General features: G+C 45.9%; 1 protein-coding gene across 1 annotated transcript in view; it reads right to left on the bottom strand.

The window, feature by feature from the left end:
- The window catches only part of NFYC (nuclear transcription factor Y subunit gamma), a 115,870-nt gene extending 113,523 nt beyond the window's left edge, over positions 1 to 2,347 (bottom strand). The window contains exon 1 of the mRNA XM_069756984.1: positions 2,135 to 2,347. The gene's annotated coding sequence lies outside the window, so the exon portion shown is untranslated. The remainder of the gene's footprint in view (positions 1 to 2,134) is intronic.
- Between the last annotated feature and the right edge of the window lie 10,819 nt (positions 2,348 to 13,166).

Below are 13,166 nucleotides of genomic sequence, written 5' to 3'. Positions count from 1 at the left end.
CCCCGTCCTGCACAGACCTCGGGGGCCCAGTCCTCACACATGACCCCCATATCCCCGTCCTGCACAGACCTCGGGGGCCCAGTCCTCACACATGAGCCCCATATCCCCCTGCCCAGACCTCGGGGGCCCAGTCCTCACACATGACCCCCATATCCCCCTGCCCTGCACAGACCTCAGGGGCCCAGTCCTCACACATGACCCCATATCCCCCTGCCCTGCACAGACCTCAGGGGCCCAGTCCTCACACATGACCCCCATATCCCCCTGCACAGACCTCGGGGGCCCAGTCCTCGCACATGAGCCCATATCCCCCTGTCCTGCACAGACCTCGGGGGCCCAGTCCTCACACATGACCCCCATATCCCCCTGCCCTGCACAGACCTCGGGGGCCCAGTCCTCACACATGACCCCATATCCCCCTGTCCTGCACAGACCTCGGGGGCCCAGTCCTCGCACATGACCCCATATCCCCCTGTCCTGCACAGACCTCGGGGGCCCAGTCCTCACACATGACCCCCATATCCCCCTGCACAGACCTCGGGGGCCCAGTCCTCGCACATGACCCCATATCCCCCTGTCCTGCACAGACCTCAGGGGCCCAGTCCTCACACATGACCCCCATATCCCCCTGCCCTGCACAGACCTCGGGGGCCCAGTCCTCACACATGACCCCCATATCCCCCTGCCCTGCACAGACCTCGGGGGCCCAGTCCTCGCACATGACCCCATATCCCCCTGTCCTGCACAGACCTCAGGGGCCCAGTCCTCACACATGACCCCATATCACACTGCCCTGCACAGACCTCAGGGGCCCAGTCCTCACACATGACCCCCATATCCCCCTGCCCTGCACAGACCTCGGGGGCCCAGTCCTCACACATGACCCCCATATCCCCCTGCCCTGCACAGACCTCGGGGGCCCAGTCCACACACATGACCCCCATATCCCCCTGCACAGACCTCGGGGGCCCAGTCCTCACACATGACCCCCATATCCCCCTGCACAGACCTCGGGGGCCCAGTCCTCACACATGACCCCATATCCCCCTGCCCAGACCTCGGGGGCCCAGTCCTCACACATGACCCCCATATCCCCCTGCCCTGCACAGACCTCGGGGGCCCAGTCCTCACACATGAGCCCATATCCCCCTGTCCTGCAGACCTCGGGGGCCCAGTCCTCACACATGACCCCCATATCCCCCTGCCCTGCACAGACCTTGGGGGCCCAGTCCTCACACATGACCCCCATATCCCCGTCCTGCACAGACCTCGGGGGCCCAGTCCTCACACATGACCCCCATATCCCCGTCCTGCACAGACCTCGGGGGCCCAGTCCTCACACATGAGCCCCATATCCCCCTGTCCTGCACAGACCTCGGGGGCCCAGTCCTCACACATGACCCCCATATCCCCCTGCCCTGCACAGACCTCGGGGGCCCAGTCCTCACACATGACCCCCATATCCCCCTGCCCTGCACAGACATCGGGGGCCCAGTCCTCACACATGACCCCATATCCCCCTGCACAGACCTCGGGGGCCCAGTCCTCACACATGAGCCCATATCCCCCTGTCCTGCACAGACCTCGGGGGCCCAGTCCTCACACATGACCCCCATATCCCCCTGCCCTGCACAGACCTCGGGGGCCCAGTCCTCACACATGACCCCCATATCCCCCTGCCCTGCACAGACATCGGGGGCCCAGTCCTCACACATGACCCCATATCCCCCTGCACAGACCTCGGGGGCCCAGTCCTCACACATGAGCCCATATCCCCCTGTCCTGCAGACCTCGGGGGCCCAGTCCTCGCACATCACTGGCTTACGATGTGAGATGAGGTGGGCCCGCAGTAATCCCCCCCCCCCCCCCATCATCCCACTCAGCCATTCCCCGCCAGTCACAATACTGGACTACAAGGGCCGCCATGTATCACACCGATCCTTCCCCCTCCTGGTTTCCGGACTAACCGACCAATCACACCGACAAGGCCGCGGCCTCCACCAATGAGCGGGGCCCGAGGCGGGGAGTGCGGCCTGTCACCGGTCCGTGCCGTAAAGTTCAGCCTCCGAGTCTGTGGCTCTCCCAGCACCGCGCCGATCCTCCCCGGGGCCCCAAACACAAAAGCCCCACTCACCGTGTAGCTGCCTCACCGCTCTGCACGTCACCCGTCGGCGGAGATCAGAGGCTCGGGGTTTGCTCTCAAAGCTGACAGGCGATGCTCGTAACAAATAGGGGCTTTCGTTAACCTTTTGGTGCGCGCTCCGGGAGATAAGGGGGAGGGGTCGGCGGGAACCGAACCAAGATGGCGGAGACAAGTGGAGGGAATTCACGCCCCTTTCCCCCCTCCCACCACAGACATCCTGCGCGTGCGCACGATACACAGGCACCGCCCACCCTCTGCTGGCCAATAAGAACCTGAGGTTCAAGGAGATTGATGGATTGGCGAGCTGTGTCTCCATGGTCACGCGGCCTAAGGTTTTTCGGACGGACCTCCACCAGATTGATCACATTTGCTTGTGTCTATGGCTATAGTGTGGTGTGTGGCGTTATCGGCCGCGGATGCCACACTGCTTGTCTTGTGCCCTGCTAGCTGCCATTCTAAGCTTCAACTCTTTAATGGCCAGGCCAATTTTTACAATTTTAACCAGTGACAGTTTATGAGGTAATAATTCTGGAACGCTTCAAGGTATCCCACTGACTAGTGACGTATTGTGCTTCCTGATAGTGGTAACAGTTCTGTGATATGACAGATGTAGATTTGAAAATAAATAGGACATTTGACGAAAATTTCACAATTTTCAAACTTTTAACCCCTTCATGTCCGGAGCTTCTTTTTTTTTTGCGTCTTCGTTATTCGCTCCCCTTCTTCCCGGAGCCATAACTTTTTTATTTTGCCGTCAATATGGCCATAACGGGAAAACAATTCCATGTGCCGTGAAATTGCAAAAAAGTGCAATCCCACACTTGTTTTTTGTTTGGCTTTTTTGCTAGGTTCAATAAATGCTAAAACTGACCTGCCATTATGCTTCTCCAGGTCATTACGAGTTCATAGACACCAAACATGTCTAGTGGTAAAAAAAAAAATTCCCAAAGTTTGCTAAAAAAAAAAAATTGTGCCGTTTTCCAATACCCGTAGCGCCTCCATTTTTCGTGATCTGGAGATGGGTGAAAGCCTTTAGTGATCAGGTTAATCCTTTTTTTATTGATAGATCTGGCGATTCTGAACTCGGCAATACCAAATATGTGTAGGTATTTTTTTTTTAATAGTTTGATTTTGAATGGGGTGATTTAAACTTTTACATTTTTAAAACATTTTTTAAAACATTTTTATTTTTGCCATGCCTCACTAGCCTCCATGGGAGGCTAGAAGCTAGCATAGCCTGATCGGCTCTGCTACATAGGAGCAATGCTCAGATCGCTCCTGTGTGTAGTAGAATTGCTACATTGCTATGAGTGCCGACCACAGGGTGGCGCTCCCAGCAATCTGGCATCAACAACCATAGAGGTCTTCAATAGACCTCTGGTTGTCATGCAGACCCATTGCTGACCCCCGATCACGTGACAGGGTTTCAGCGATGCGCACATTTCTGGCTGGATGGCTGGAAGCGCTAGTTAAATGCTGCTGTCAGCGTTTTAAAATCTTTATTGTACGCTTAATCCACCTGAAGACCCACGTTTTGTAAAAAAAATAAAATAAAGCAACAATATCCCATACCTCTCTGGCGTACAGTCATGTCCCACGCTGTAAATCCATCTGAAGGGGTTAAATAAATTTACAACCAGGAAACTGTGCAGCTGCCCCTGGCTGTAAAAACTGGGGAGTGAATGGAATGCATGGGAACGTAGCATCATAGACTTGCGGTGATGCGCCCCCTGGTGGCATAAACTCATAGGAACTCTAGCGTGGGCAAATATTCCGAAAAATTCCCACGCTAGAGTTCATATGAGTTTATGCCAGCAGGGGGCGCAGCACCACAAGTCTAGGATTCTACATTCCCCTGCATTCCATTCATTCCCCAGTTTTTACAACCAGGAACAACAGCTGCATTAGCAGTGTTCCTGGTTGTAAATTTATTTAACCCCTTCAGATGGATTTACAGCGTGGGACATAACTGTACGTTAGGGTACCGTCACACAGTGCAATTTTCATCGCTACGACGGTACGATCCGTGACGCTCCAGCGTCGTAACAATATCGCTCCAGCGTCGTAGACTGCTGTCACACTTTGCAATCTACGACGCTGGAGCGATAATTTCATGACGTATGTGCGATGTAGAAGCCGTTGGTTACTATGCGCACATCGTATACGATATATGTTACACCATGCAATCATGCCGCCACAGCGGGACACTAGACGACGAAAGAAAGTTTCAAACGATCTGCTACGACGTACGATTCTCAGCGGGGTCCCTGATCGCAGGAGCGTGTCAGACACTGCGATCTCGTAACTATATCGCTCGAACGTCACGAATCGTGCCGTCGTAGCGATCAAAATTGCACTGTGTGACGGTACCCTTAGGCTGGTTTCACATTTGCGTTTTTTTTTTTGCGGTAAAAACGCATGCATTTTTTGCGTGCGTTTTGCTGCGTTTGGACGACGCATGCGTCGTTTCTATGCATGCGTTTTGTTGCAGAAATGCAACATGTAGTAATTTTTAGCGGCGTTTTTTTGCCACAAAAAAACCCATGCGTTTTTTCGCGGCAAAAAAACGTATTGATGTCTATGGAAACGCATGCGTTTTTAAGCACATCCGTTTGCATGCGTTTTTATAGAAAAACACAAGAAAACACACTGATAAGCCAACCCCCAACCCAAACGCTAAGGGATCCTAACCCTAACACTAACCCAAACCCAAACACTAAGGGATCCTAACCCAAACACTAAGGGATCCTAACCCTAATCCTAACCCAAACGCTAAGCGATCCTAACCCAAATCCTAACCCAAACCCTAACGCTAAGGGATCCTAACCCTAATCCTAATCCAAACCCCAATCGCTAAGGGATCCTAACCCAAACGCTAAGAGATCCTAACCCAAACCCAAACGCTAAGGGATCCTAACCCAAACCCTAACCCTAAGGGATCCTAAATCTAACCCAAACGCTAAGGGATCCTAACCCTTAGGGTTAGGATCCCTTAGAGTTTGGGTTAGGGTTAGGATCCCTTAGCGTTTGGGTTAGGGTTAGGATCCCTTAGCGTTTGGGTTTGGTTTAGGATTAGGGTTAGGATCCCTTAGCGTTAGGGTTTGGGTTAGGGTTAGGATCCCTTAGCGTTTGGGTTAGGGTTAGGATCCCTTAGTGTTTGGGTTTGGGTTAGGGTTAGGATCCCTTAGCGTTTGGGTTAGGGTTAGGGTTAGGATCCCTTAGCGTTTGGGTTAGGGTTAGGATCCCTTAGTGTTTAGGTTAGAGTTAGGATTAGGGTTTGGGTTAGGATCCCTAGGGTTACTAGGGATCCTAACCCTAGCTATTTCTGTTTATAGTGGGTTTTCTTGTTGATTTTCATGATTGGCAGCTGTCACACACTTATCATGCGTTTCAAAAACGCAAACGCAGGAAAAAACGCATGTAAACGCGTCAAAACGCCGCGTTTGTATTAAAACATGCAAAAACGCTTGCGTCTAAAAAACGCAGCATTTAAACGCGTTTTTTCACCAAATGCGTTTGCATTTAAAACGCTGCGTTTTTAAACGCAAATGTGAAACCAGCCTTAGAGAGGTATGGGATATTGTTGCTTTTTTATTTTATTTTTTTACAGAACGAGGGTCTTCAGGTGGATTAAGCGTACAATAAAAATTTTAAAACCCCATGTGTATTTATTTCATTAAAATACTTTATACATAATGTGTGTGTGTGTATTATTAAACTGTATACCTCCAATGACAGCTGAGCGCTCACGCTGTCTTTTGACAGTGTGGGAACCGCGGCTCTCTGACCGGCGGGGATGATTTCACCGCCAATCAGAAGCGGTGTTTGCTGCACTGTCATGCACATTACATCACAGCAAACACTGGATGTTCGGGCCCCCCATTCAAGTGAATGGGGTTCGGGTCCGGATACTGTTCTGATATCTATGCATAACATCATAATACACACCTCAGCTGCTGCAGAACCTCATAATACTCACTTCAGCTGCTGCAGAACATTATAACACAAACCTCAGCTACTGCAGAACCACATGATGCACATCTCAGCTACTGCAGATCCTCAAAATACTTCAGCTGCTGCAGAATCACAGAATACACACCTCAGCTACTGCAGAACCTCATAATACTTCAGCTGCTGCAGAACATCATAACACATACTTCAGCTGCTACAGAAAATCATAACACACACCTCAGCTGCTGTAGTTTCTCACAATACATACCTCAGCTGCTGCAGAACATCACAATACACACCTCAACTACTGCAGAACCACATAATGCACATCTCAGCTACTGCAGAACCTCATAATACATCAGCTTCTGCCGAACATTAAAACACATACTTCAGCTGCTATACAATCTCACAATATAACCTCAGCTGCTGCAGACCATCATAATACACCTTAGCTGTTATCATTACATTAAATTGATAGAATCACTTTTATTTCCATATTGAGCCATTACATAGTGATCTGTAGACAGCAGTATGTAATGGATGACGCTGAGACTTCCAATATTATTTTACCACACGATAAGGAACCTAACAGCTGATTCCCACTGCACGGCCCCCAGGCCGCATGAATCAGAAATTGGCTCTATTATTGCAGTTGTGTATGTTTTATTCTGATGTTGCCGCATTTCTGATAAAGCATGCATTCAATATTCATCCGGCGACTATGATGACTAACTCAAGATTCTGGTCCCCAGAGAGACAGACATCTAGACATAATTGCACAACCCCTCAAAATATTATAAACTTGCACCCTGTGGAGTTCATTGGACAGCTTTTTATAATTAACCCCTTAGTGACAGAGCCAATTTGGTACTTAATGACCGAGCCAATTTTTACAATTCTGACCACTGTCACTGTATGAGGTTATAAGGCCGGCGTCACACTAGGCGTAAGTAAATATGGTCCGTTTTTTACGGCCGTAATGCGCAGTAATTGTCCCAAAACACTTCCATATTCAATGCGAGGATGCGATTTTTACGCACAAATTTATCCGTGTGTCATCCGTATGGCTTCTGTACGGCGATTTTTTCACGCAGGCTTGCAAAATGGAGATATCATGGATCCATCGGCTCAAATATTCTTAAAAACATATATACAGTCTATATATATATATATATATATATATATATATATATATACATATATATATATATATATTTCTAATTCAGCGCTAGATAGCAGAAAAGCCGGTAATTCAATTGCCGGCTTTTGCTATCTCCTTCACAAACCCGACAGGATATGAGACATGGTTTACATACAGTAAACCATCTCATATCCCTTCTTTTGTTACATATTCCTCTTTAGTAATGTAAGAAGTGTCTTGGTGTAAAATTTGGGGTCTCTAGCTATTAAATGAAAAAATTGGTGTGGGCTCCCGTGCAATTTTCTCCGCCAGAGTGGGAAAGCCAGTGACTGAGGGCAGATATTTAATAGCCTAGAGAGGAGCCATGGTTATTGCCCCCCCCCCCCCCCCCCCTGGCTAAAAACATCTGCCCCCAGCCACCCCAGAAAAGGCACATCTGTAAGATACGCCTATTCTGGCACTTAGCCTCTCTCTTCCCTCTCCCCTGTAGCGGTGGGATATGGGGTAATGAATGGTTAATATCACCTTGCTATTGTAAGGTGACATTAAGCCAGATTAATAATGGAGAGGCATCAATTATGACACCTATCCATTATTAATCCAATAGTACAAAATGGTTAATAAAACACACACATTATTACAAAGTATTTTAATGAAATAAAGACACAGGGTGTTTTAATATTTTATTATACTCTTAATCCACCTGAAGACCCTTATCACCTGGAACAAAGTTAAAAAAACAACAACAATATTCCATACCTTCCATCGTTACAGTCTTGTCCCACACTGTAAATCCATCTGAAGGGGTTAAATCATTTTACACCAAGGAGCTCTGCTAATGCAGCTGTGCTCCTGTCTGTAAAACTTGGCAAAGTTTTTTCCTTTTTTTTTTTTTTCCTTTTTCTCTTCTTTCCTTTTTTCTTCCTCTGTTTTTCTATTATAACTAGCCCATGTTGATGCTTCCACTTCTATTCTATCTAATATAATAGTGAGCGGTGTTATACTCACTTCAACTACACCCCCCTCACACTCATTCACCCCCGACGTCATTAAGCTAGGTTGTATATTTTTTATAATTTCTTTCTTCTGCGCTCCACTAGACACACAGCTGAGTACCGCTTCATTCACGCTGTGGTCCTGGTGGCGCGCGTGCGCGGTTCGTGCCTGCAGGTTCTGGCGCTCTGCGTCCTTGATTATCTAGTCGCGCCGGGTACTCCGTTCCCGTGGTGACGGATCATGTGACGTGGAGACCGGAACTTGCCGGCCTCCAAACTGCGCATGCGCCACACACATCCGGACCGCAGCGTCTAGTGAGGGTGCTATGTAAACCCCTCTGGGATCATTACCAGCCACCCCCTGACGAAGGAAAGATATCCGAAACGCGCGTCGGGCGCATGCAGGTTCGGGACCCAGTCTTACCCCACAGGTATATATGAAAGACTTATGTGCGGCCATGGTTTGTCCGCCTAGTCACTAATTAGCTATTACACAGGGAGCTCATCTGCGTTTTTTTGCCTAAATCAGTCATTTATTTGTCTGCACGTGGGTACACATCTATAGTAACCTAATAGATTATATGCTTATGTACCCACGGCTTACTTTGGCTATTCAGCATAGATATATGCAGTGAGCTTATACAAATCCCCATCTATCTCGCTGTGCTATCACTACCAACACTACTCTTTGCACTTTGACACTTTATAATCAATGAAATATAATATACTTTTCATCTACCTCATTGTGTCATTAACACCTTATGCACTTGTACACTTTATAGGAAATATGCTGCTATAATTTCACTCTTATGTATTTTTTTATCTGATTTTTTCCGGCACCATTGTTGTTTGTGAACACTCATATTAATTTTATTGGAGTTTTTTTCAAAAAATCAACCGATTTTTGTGTAGCGGTTTTTTGGGTTTTACTTATTAATTTCTATATATAGCAGATTCTATATGGTATATACAATTTGATTTTATCTTGATTTTTCTACAAAACTATTTAATTGTGCAGCACGGCGAGTATTTGGTCTTGTTATCCCTGGTGGGCTTCTAAGTTATATTTTAAAATTTCTGGACCCCATACAAATATTATTCCTGCGGTTTGTTTTTATTCATATATGTATTCATAAAAATTTTTTAAAAAAAAATAATATAGATTATTGTATGTATTGCCAAATATATGTAATAAAGGCATATTAACGAGATTATTACTGTGGTACCCTCTGTGGTGATTTCTTATCCTGTGGTGGACAGGTGGTTTGGTTCCAGAGTGGGAAAGCCAGTGACTGAGGGCAGATATTTAATAGCCTAGAGAGGGTCCATGGTTATTGCCCCCCCCCCCCCCTGGCTAAAAACATCTGCCCCCAGCCACCCCAGAAAAGGCACATCTGTAAGATACGCCTATTCTGGCACTTAGCCTCTCTCTTCCCTCTCCCCTGTAGCGGTGGGATATGGGGTAATGAATGGTTAATATCACCTTGCTATTGTAAGGTGACATTAAGCCAGATTAATAATGGAGAGGCATCAATTATGACACCTATCCATTATTAATCCAATAGTACAAAATGGTTAATAAAACACACACATTATTACAAAGTATTTTAATGAAATAAAGACACAGGGTGTTTTAATATTTCATTATACTCTTAATCCACCTGAAGACCCTTATCACCTGGAACAAAGTTAAAAAAACAACAACAATATTCCATACCTTCCATCGTTACAGTCTTGTCCCACACTGTAAATCCATCTGAAGGGGTTAAATCATTTTACACCAAGGAGCTCTGCTAATGCAGCTGTGCTCCTGTCTGTAAAACTTGGCGAAGTTTTTTCCTTTCTTTTTTTTTTTTTTTTTTTCCTTTTTCTCTTCTTTCCTTTTTTCTTCCTCTGTTTTTCTATTATAACTAGCCCATGTTGATGCTTCCACTTCTATTCTATCTAATATAATAGTGAGCGGTGTTATACTCACTTCAACTACACCCCCCTCACACTCATTCACCCCCGACGTCATTAACCCCTTCATGACCCAGCCTATTTTGACCTTAAAGACCTTGCCGTTTTTTGCAATTCTGACCAGTGTCCCTTTATGAGGTAATAACTCAGGAACGCTTCAATGGATCCTAGCGGTTCTGAGATTTTTTTTTCGTGACATATTGGGCTTCATGTTAGTGGTAAATTTAGGTCAATAAATTCTGCGTTTATTTGTGATAAAAACGGAAATTTGGCGAAAATTTTGAAAATTTCGCAATTTTCACATTTTGAATTTTTATTCTGTTAAACCAGAGAGGTATCTTACACAAAATAGTTAATAAATAACATTTCCCACACGTCTACTTTACATCAGCACAATTTTGGAAACAAAATTTTTTTTTGCTAGGAAGTTATAAGGGTTAAAATTTGACCAGCGATTTCTCATTTTTACAACGAAATTTACAAAACCATTTTTTTTAGGGACCACCTCACATTTGAAGTCAGTTTGAGGGGTCTATATGGCTGAAAATACCCAAAAGTGACACCATTCTAAAAACTGCACTCCTCAAGGTGCACAAAACCACATTCAAGAAGTTTATTAACCCTTCAGGTGCTTCACAGCAGCAGAAGCAACATGGAAGGAAAAAATGAACATTTAACTTTTTAGTCACAAAAATGATTTTTCAGCAACAATTTTTGTATTTTCCCAATGGTAAAAGGAGAAACTGAACCACGAAAGTTGTTGTCCAATTTGTCCTGAGTACGCTGATACCTCATATGTGGGGGTAAACCACTGTTTGGGCGCACGGCAGGGCTTGGAAGGGAAGGAGCGCCATTTGACTTTTTGAATGAAAAATTGGCTGCACTCTTTAGCGGACACCATGTCAAGTTTGGAGAGCCCCCGTGTGCCTAAAAATTGGAGCTCCCCCACAAGTGACCCCATTTTGGAAACTAGACGCCCCAAGGAACTTATCTAGATGCATAGTGAGCCCTTTAAACCCCCAGCTGCTTCACAAATTGATCCGTAAAAATGAAAAAGTACTATTTTTTCACAAAAAAAATTCTTTTAGCCTCAATTTTTTCATTTTCACATGGACAACAGGATAAAATGGATCCTAAAATTTGTTTGGCAATTTCTCCTGAGCACACCGATACCTCACATGTGGGGGTAAACCACTGTTTGGGCACATGGTAAGGCTCGGAAGGGAAGGAGCGCCATTTGACTTTTTGAATGAAAAATTATCTCCATCGTTAGCAGACACCATGTCGCGTTTGGAGAGACCCTGTGTGCTTAAACATTGGAGCTCCCCCACAAGTGACCCCATTTTGGAAACTGGACCCCCCAAGGAACTTATCTAGATGCCTAGTGAGCACTTTAAACGCTCAGGTGCTTCACAAATTGATCCGTAAAAATGAAAAAGTACTTTTTTTTCACAAAAAAATTCTTTTCGCCTCAATTTTTTCATTTTTACATGGGCAATAGGATAAAATGGATCCTAAAATTTGTTGAGCAATTTCTCCCGAGTACGCCGATACCTCATATGTGGGGGTAAACCACTGTTTGGGCACACGGCAGGGCTCAGAAGGGAAGGCGCGCCTTTTGACTTTTTGAATGGAAAATTAGCTCCATTTGTTAGCGGACACCATGTCGCATTTGGAGAGCCCCTGTGTGCCTATGCAATGGAGCTCCCCCACAAGTGACCCCATTTTGGAAACTAGACCCCCCAAGGAACTTATCTAGATGCATACTGAGCACTTTAAACCCCCAGGTGCTTCACAGAAGTTTATAATGCAGGGCCATGAAAATAAAAAATAATTTTTCTTTTCTCAAAAATGATTTTTTAGCCTGGAATTTCCTATTTTGCCAATGGTAATAGGAGAAATTGTTCCACAAATGTTGTTGTCCAGTTTGTCCTGAGTACGCAGATACCCCATATGTGGGGGTAAACCACTGTTTGGGCGCACGGCAGGGCTCAGAAGGGAAGGCACGCCATTTGGCTTTTTAAATGGAAAATTAGCTCCAATCATTAGCGGACACCATGTCGCGTTTGGAGAGCCCCTGTGTGCCTAAACATTAGAGATCCCCCACAAATGACCCCATTTTGGAAACTAAACCCCCAAAGGAACTAATCTAGATGTGTGATGAGCACTTTGAACCCTCAAGTGCTTCACAGAAGTTTATAACGCAGAGCAATGAAAATAAAAATAAAAAATTCTTTTCTCAAAAATGATTTTTTAGCCCGCAATTTTTTATTTTCCCAAGGGTAACAGGAGAAATTTGACCACAAAAGTTGTTGTCCAGTTTCTCCTGAGTACGCTGATACCCAATATGTGGGGGTAAACCACTGTTTAGGCACATGCTGGGGCTCGGAAGTGAAGTAGTGACGTTTTGAAATGCAGACTTTGATGGAATGCTCTGCGGGTGTCACGTTGCGTTTGCAGAGCCCCTGATGTGGCTAAACAGTAGAAACCCCCCACAAGTGACCCCATTTTGGAAACTAGACCCCGAAAGGAACTTATCTAGATGTGAGGTGAGCACTTTGAACCCCCAAGTGCTTCACAGAAGTTCATAACACAGAGCAGTGAAAATCATAAATACGTTTTCTTTCCTGAAAAATAATTTTTTAGCCCAGAATTTTTTATTTTCCCAAGGGTTACAGGAGAAATTGGACCCCAAAAGTTGTTGTCCAGTTTCTCCTGAGTATGCTGATACCCCATGTGTGGGGGTAAACCACTGTTTGGGCACACGTGGGGGCTCAGAAGGGAAGTAGTGACTTTTGAAATGCAGACTTTGATGGAATGGTCTGCGGGCGTCACGTTGCGTTTGCAGAGCCCCTGGTGTGCCTAAACAGTAGAAACCCCACACAAGTGACCTCATTTTGGAAACTAGACCCCCAAAGGAACTTATCTTGATGTGTGGTGAGCACTTTCAACCCCCAAGTGCTTTACAGAAGTTTAT

Source organism: Ranitomeya imitator, chromosome 3, assembly GCF_032444005.1.
Source record: "Ranitomeya imitator isolate aRanImi1 chromosome 3, aRanImi1.pri, whole genome shotgun sequence".
Taxonomy (NCBI): domain Eukaryota; kingdom Metazoa; phylum Chordata; class Amphibia; order Anura; family Dendrobatidae; genus Ranitomeya; species Ranitomeya imitator.
The sequence above is the reverse complement of the archived record's forward strand: the minus strand, read 5'-3'. Positions and strand labels throughout refer to the sequence as shown.